At 35.3% G+C, this 5,952-nt stretch overlaps 1 long non-coding RNA gene across 1 annotated transcript; it reads right to left on the bottom strand.

Annotated features, from left to right (window-relative positions):
- Positions 1 to 2,559: 2,559 nt before the first annotated feature.
- On the bottom strand, positions 2,560 to 5,148 carry LOC110935000. The gene is made up of 3 exons (XR_002588786.1): positions 5,020 to 5,148; positions 4,080 to 4,162; positions 2,560 to 2,767 (listed from the first exon to the last, which is right to left on the bottom strand). It is a non-coding gene; the product is annotated as an uncharacterized LOC110935000 (long non-coding RNA).
- Between the last annotated feature and the right edge of the window lie 804 nt (positions 5,149 to 5,952).

The raw sequence follows: 5,952 nt of genomic DNA, 5'->3' as shown, positions 1-5,952 counted from the left end.
ACATAGATTAGGGGTTAAAATGACAAATAGACAAACTTCAGGGACTAATCTTGGCAAAATCCTAAAGTTTAGGGACGCTGGGCGTTACAATTGATGGACTGAATAAGTAGTATGGTTGTATATTATTGTTAGATTGATGAATGAAAATTTAATCAATTGGTTAATCGGAAAACTGTTGGGGTCTGAGATACATTAACATCTGTTAGAGGCTAAGCACTGTTATAGCGTGCAAATATCTGTTAACCCCTAAGCACTGTTAAAAGATCTGTTAAAGGCTAAGCACTGTTATATCATGATTCAACAGACCTTATGAACTGTTGATCATCATCTGTTAAAGATCTTATATTATAGATCTTTTGTTGAATTGTGTAATATCTGTTGGTGAACAGCAGAACTTAGGTTCATCATACATTTTACTTCATCAGCAGAGGTTCTCTTTTGCAGATCTTTGCTTCAGCAGTCTTTGTCTTAACAGGCCTTTTGGTTCACCAGCAGAGTTTGTTTGGCTATTGATGGACTTGATAAGTAGTAGGGTTGTATATTATTGTTAGATTGATGAATGAAAATTTAATCAATTGGTTAGTCGGAAAACTGTTGGGGTCTGAGATACATTAACATCTGTTAGAGGCTAAGCACTGTTATAGCGTACTAACATCTGTTAACCCCTAAGCACTATTAAAGATCTGTTAAAGGCTAAGCACTGTTATAGCGTGCTTCAACAGACCTTATGTGCTGTTGATCATCATCTGTTAAAGATCTTATATTATAGATCTTCTGTTGAATTGTGTAATATCTGTTGGTGCACAGCAGAACTTAGGTTCATCATACATTTTGCTTCATCAGCAGAGGTAAAACCACAAAATTTTGAAAGTATATACTAAGACTACATAACTTCATTCTTAAGTTAGTTTCCAAAGAAGAAATTTGTCAATTAAACATGTCAACTAAAACATAAATTATACAAGGCTGAAAAGGTGTTCAAAGATCATGTCAACAAACTTCAAAGTGTATTTTATCTCCTCTTACACTTTTTCTTCGAATATCTCAAACCTCAGTTTTTTCCCCACAGATATTCCCGTTTCATCCATGATACGCTGCCAGTCTGTATGCATCACTGGATGGTTGTTGTCGTCAGGTCTTCTAGGATCTCTCCTAATAACCAGCTGTACCAAAAACTTCACATGACCAAATGACAGCACAACTCTACGGTAATCATTTAGCTGGTGTTCTCGAACAAAGTTCCTCGGTATTGCCTGTAAAGGAAAATTCTTTCTTTAGTTATTCATTCAAAACAACATATACTTTAAGTAATAACAGATAGATCCAAGATTATAAGTAAAATCAACCATATTAAAAGTAGATATGTAAATACCAAGCTACGTGTCTCTAAAACATGGTATTCAAACTGTTTTTTATAATGTGGACGCCTTTTGTGGTGTTGGTGATTGGTACGGCTGTAGTGATGTTTTGTCTTCCCGTGAAGTGCAATCTCGTCTTTGTTAAAAACCTTCACAGTGAAGTTAAAGTCGTATTCAGGAGTACTTCCCATCCATTGAAACAACAGTTGGCAGCTTTCCTCAATGTCATTTTAGAAGCAAAAAGTTGTCCATCCTGGTCCCATAAAACCAGCAGCTAATCCCTTTTTGTTTTCAGGAGAGAAAACATAATGCACATCAACTTTACTACTCTGCTTTGGTCCATGTACTTTGGCAACCAAGTTATCAATTTTTAATCTCCTTTGCGACAACAGCTTCAACAAATCGTGTGGTAAATGCTATAATTTTCATATATTTTAGAAATGTCATATTAGATTTTATATAGGATACAAAATATAAATTAGAAGTTTTTCTAATAGTCCAAAAGATACACTGGCAATATATAAAAATAAGTAGCAATTTTTAACCTGCTTGCAGTATGTTTCTTCTTCAGCCTGTATCAAGCATCCATGAACATAATCTCTGTTCGAGCCATCTTTTCTAATCTCCAATCCCTCATTGTTCAAAACATTTATTTCAAATTTGACTTCCTTCAATTTTTTTAAACACAGCTTGTCTATGTTGTTATTTCTATAAGTTTCAACAAACCAGGTCCATTCTGGCCCGTTTATCCTCTTACTTTTATGACCGATGCTCTGTACTGCAATCTTATACTTAAAACCCGTATAATCAACCAACTTTATTACTTCACACTTTCTTGGTAATTGGTTAGCCATTATCTTTGAAAGTACCTATGTATATAAAATACACAACATTTAATATATCTTAAATTTTATAAATACCGTTTTTAGCATACAATTGTGATTTGAGCTAATTTGTTCTAAGAATATAGCTTACCAATCTCTCATTTAGGTCTCTCAATTGAGAGACGTTGATAATTATCATAAACTCCATCTGAAAGTAAAAAATATGTAACCCCCAAATTTCACATTCCAAAATGTGATATTATCATACTTTTATTTAACAAAATTCGGGCATGACCCGTTCGTATTATGAACAATTCCGTGTAAGACTAACTTGTAATAACTTAAATACGACACAACGGAAAATATGAGCCCAAAATTTCGTTCTTTATTAGACATAATACTTACAGGAAGGTTCAAATACAAAATTTCATATACTCATTAAAAAGGATTTACCACATTCCATTATATTAATCCTTCAAGACCTATATTTGTCAAACTATGTGACCGATCCTTCCCGTACAACCCTCGCTCTTGACTCCATCTTCAATCCTTCTTTTCTTCATAATGATGTTAAGTCCACGCCACCTGCATTCACCACATACATGTCCATCGGTTAGATTTAATGACATCATTCCTAAACTAGACATACGTAATCAATAGCCAGTCCGCATTCCTTCTTCCCATACTAATCCTCACGAATATGCTTTCCGTGTACATTCGTGCATTCCAAATTCTTTAACCCTGATAACGACATTAATAGAATACCTGCATTCTCATTTCATACTCAAGACAATGGTTTAGTAACTTAGCACTTCAACTTATTTAAACTTTACAAACATATACACAAGTTCAGTTTGCTCATAAACAATGAATCCTACTTCAAATACAGGCACAAACACATATATATACGTAAACGTGAACCTCCACACATGATTATGTACCCCCATACAAACTTGCAACTCCTTTATAACACATAAATCGCCCCTAGGTTTACTAAGGTATGCTAATTACAAGCTTCCATACAAATAAACCACGTACATATGACCTAGCATGCATTCTTGCTTCTAATCATAAACACCTATAAGTTCCAACTATTGGATGGTAATTTATTCCATATGCATAAATGTGTAAATATATATAAAAAAACACAAACTTAGTTCGCTCCCTTACATTCTTACTCACACTTATTAATCGTGATCATGCTTCCTAAATGCCTCCTCATTGGGATTTTAGAGTACCTTGTGGAGAATCGAAGGCCCGCAACCTTCAATTTATTTAAAACTAGCATAAACATTAATTCGGCGGCCTTGAAAAGCATTTACAACCATTCCTACACACAAACAACAAATAATATGCCAGCAGCAAGGTCTGTCGCGGGCCGCGACAACCTTGCCTACATCCTACGCGGGGCGCTAGAACTCTACCGTAAGCTACGGTGACTGCCGTAGCTTACGGTAGTCTCCAAAAAGGCTTACGGTGACTAGAGACTGCCTTACGGCAGAAGAGAAAAGACCAGCACCCACCGTAAGCTACGGTGGTGCCCAGTTCCACATCCCACTTAATGGCATAAACTCTCTTAACTCATTCATTTGGCATCCGAACCACTTGGAACTTAATCCTAACTTATTCGTGAACTTATTCCTTACATTACTAACTAAAAGTCCCTGCCCTGGGGCCTTATTCTACCCGAGTTTCTTAACAAAACATTACTTGTGCACATTACTTGACCCGTTTAAATTCACCCATTTGCTTTCTACTTAATCAACAATCTTTGTCTTACTAAAATATCACCTAACCTAGTATTTTCTTATTGTTACATAATCTTACGAAATAAAACCGTGTTCATAAATATCAACATTTATTATACATACTAAGAAGTGAATCGAAATTCACTTACCTCATAGATCCATGCTTCTTACATGATATATCGGTTCCCTTGTCTTGCTAGTTCCGAGGGTACAAGTCCACCTTTCTGAGGGTCTATCCGTCATTATCATTTACATACACATGAATGTCAATCCACAAGTCAATGGTAGTTAATCACATCAACAAATGGCTTTCATGTCTTATCGACTTCCAAGCCTTCAATATAAACACACATACTTGTGATCTTTTCCACCTAGCATTTTCACATTTAAACTAATCGTTGAAACATGGCCCTAGCATCAATGCTTTCGATTAAAATTCTACATGTCATCCTTTACAACACATTACTTCCATGTTTACCAAACCAATGAATCACATAATATGCATTATTTATAACAACAAGGTTCATGGACCTCAAAGGTGCCATCTTTCACCGATTGCATAACTATTATGATGCACCATGAAATTTGCTCAAGACACCTTCCCTTTTGCATATTTACTAGTACTAACACAACCAACTCATTATGCTTGGAATTTACAATTTCAAGAACACCATATCATCTATTACCACTAGTTAAGCATTTTATCAAACATTTGGTGTGCATACAACCTACTTTGCATAGTTTACAACTAGTTAGGCATAATCATCTCCTTCCAAATTCGAATCACCAAGAGAGTGCTCAAAATCACATTCCCTTCATACAATTAACCCTAGACTATCATCACGCAACCTATTTCAAGCTAGGAACAAGTACATCAAACAAGGATTGGACATGGGTAGAACACCCATGTCGCCACCTTCACTCACATTTGTGGGTTTCACCTTAAATCATCAAATTACTTGAACTTATTCATAACACATAATCTAAATGGTGATTCTAACACCTCTACATGCACAATTTCATACAATTTCGTAGTTTGATCATAGTCTCACTTCATACCAAATCATAAAATTAACTTCTACAACTCACCTCATGAGTAGAAAGTCTAGATGATCAAGAATCTAAGTCCATGCATTCGATTAGAGCCAGTTTCCCCTTTCAATTTGAAGGTTTTTCTTGAATTAGTGTTTGCACCCCTTCACCCTTGCCTCCTGTTCGATCGCCAGACCCAAAACACACAAGGTGTGTGTTTTAATTTTCTATTTTATTCTTTTAATTAGTTTCAAGTTCCCACTTTGACAACCTTAGCCCCTTAAGTTCATGACACCAACATAATTGGCTTTAAATTTCATTACTTTACCTAATTTGCTAGACATTCAACTAGGTTTACTAACCTAGTTATTATATCTCATTTTGTTAAACATGATAACAAACTAGCAAATTTAATAATTCGGTTTTGGGGTGTTACAAGTCTACCCTCCTTAATGAAGGTTTCGTCCCCGAAACCTTTCTCTTTCCTATTAAGCCAATTATATTCTTACTCTTGAGTTAATTCATTCAAGATATTTACCATATCCCGGAAACACTTGTGACTTGTTTAAGAGGAAATATTCACTTACCTTTCGTTGTGGGTAATTCTATCTCCATCTCACACATATCATAGAGGATATTACATTCTAGCATTAGCCTCAAATTTACTTATTGCGGTTTTTACCTCTGTGTTTTATTATTAGCATCCCTTCTAGGTACTTTCGCTAACACATAATAATTTGGCCACTTACATACCCAATTTTACTAGCATTCATCCTTGAAATAAGTGTTATCGCTGGATAATTATTATTTAATTCCCTCTTGTCTAGAGCAAACCACTACATTCCATTACTAAGGGTTGCTCCTAATTTCTTTCATATCCTCACGGGAGGTGTGCGCATAATAGTACGCATTACCATAAACATTCAGATATTAATACACCAACATAACCATCATTTTCATACTCACTTATCCATACTCGACACCGGGATT

This window comes from Helianthus annuus, chromosome 11 (genome assembly GCF_002127325.2).
Source record: "Helianthus annuus cultivar XRQ/B chromosome 11, HanXRQr2.0-SUNRISE, whole genome shotgun sequence".
In the NCBI taxonomy this organism is placed as follows: domain Eukaryota; kingdom Viridiplantae; phylum Streptophyta; class Magnoliopsida; order Asterales; family Asteraceae; genus Helianthus; species Helianthus annuus.
Note: the sequence above shows the minus strand (reverse complement) of the source record. Positions and strands in the feature narration are given on the sequence as shown.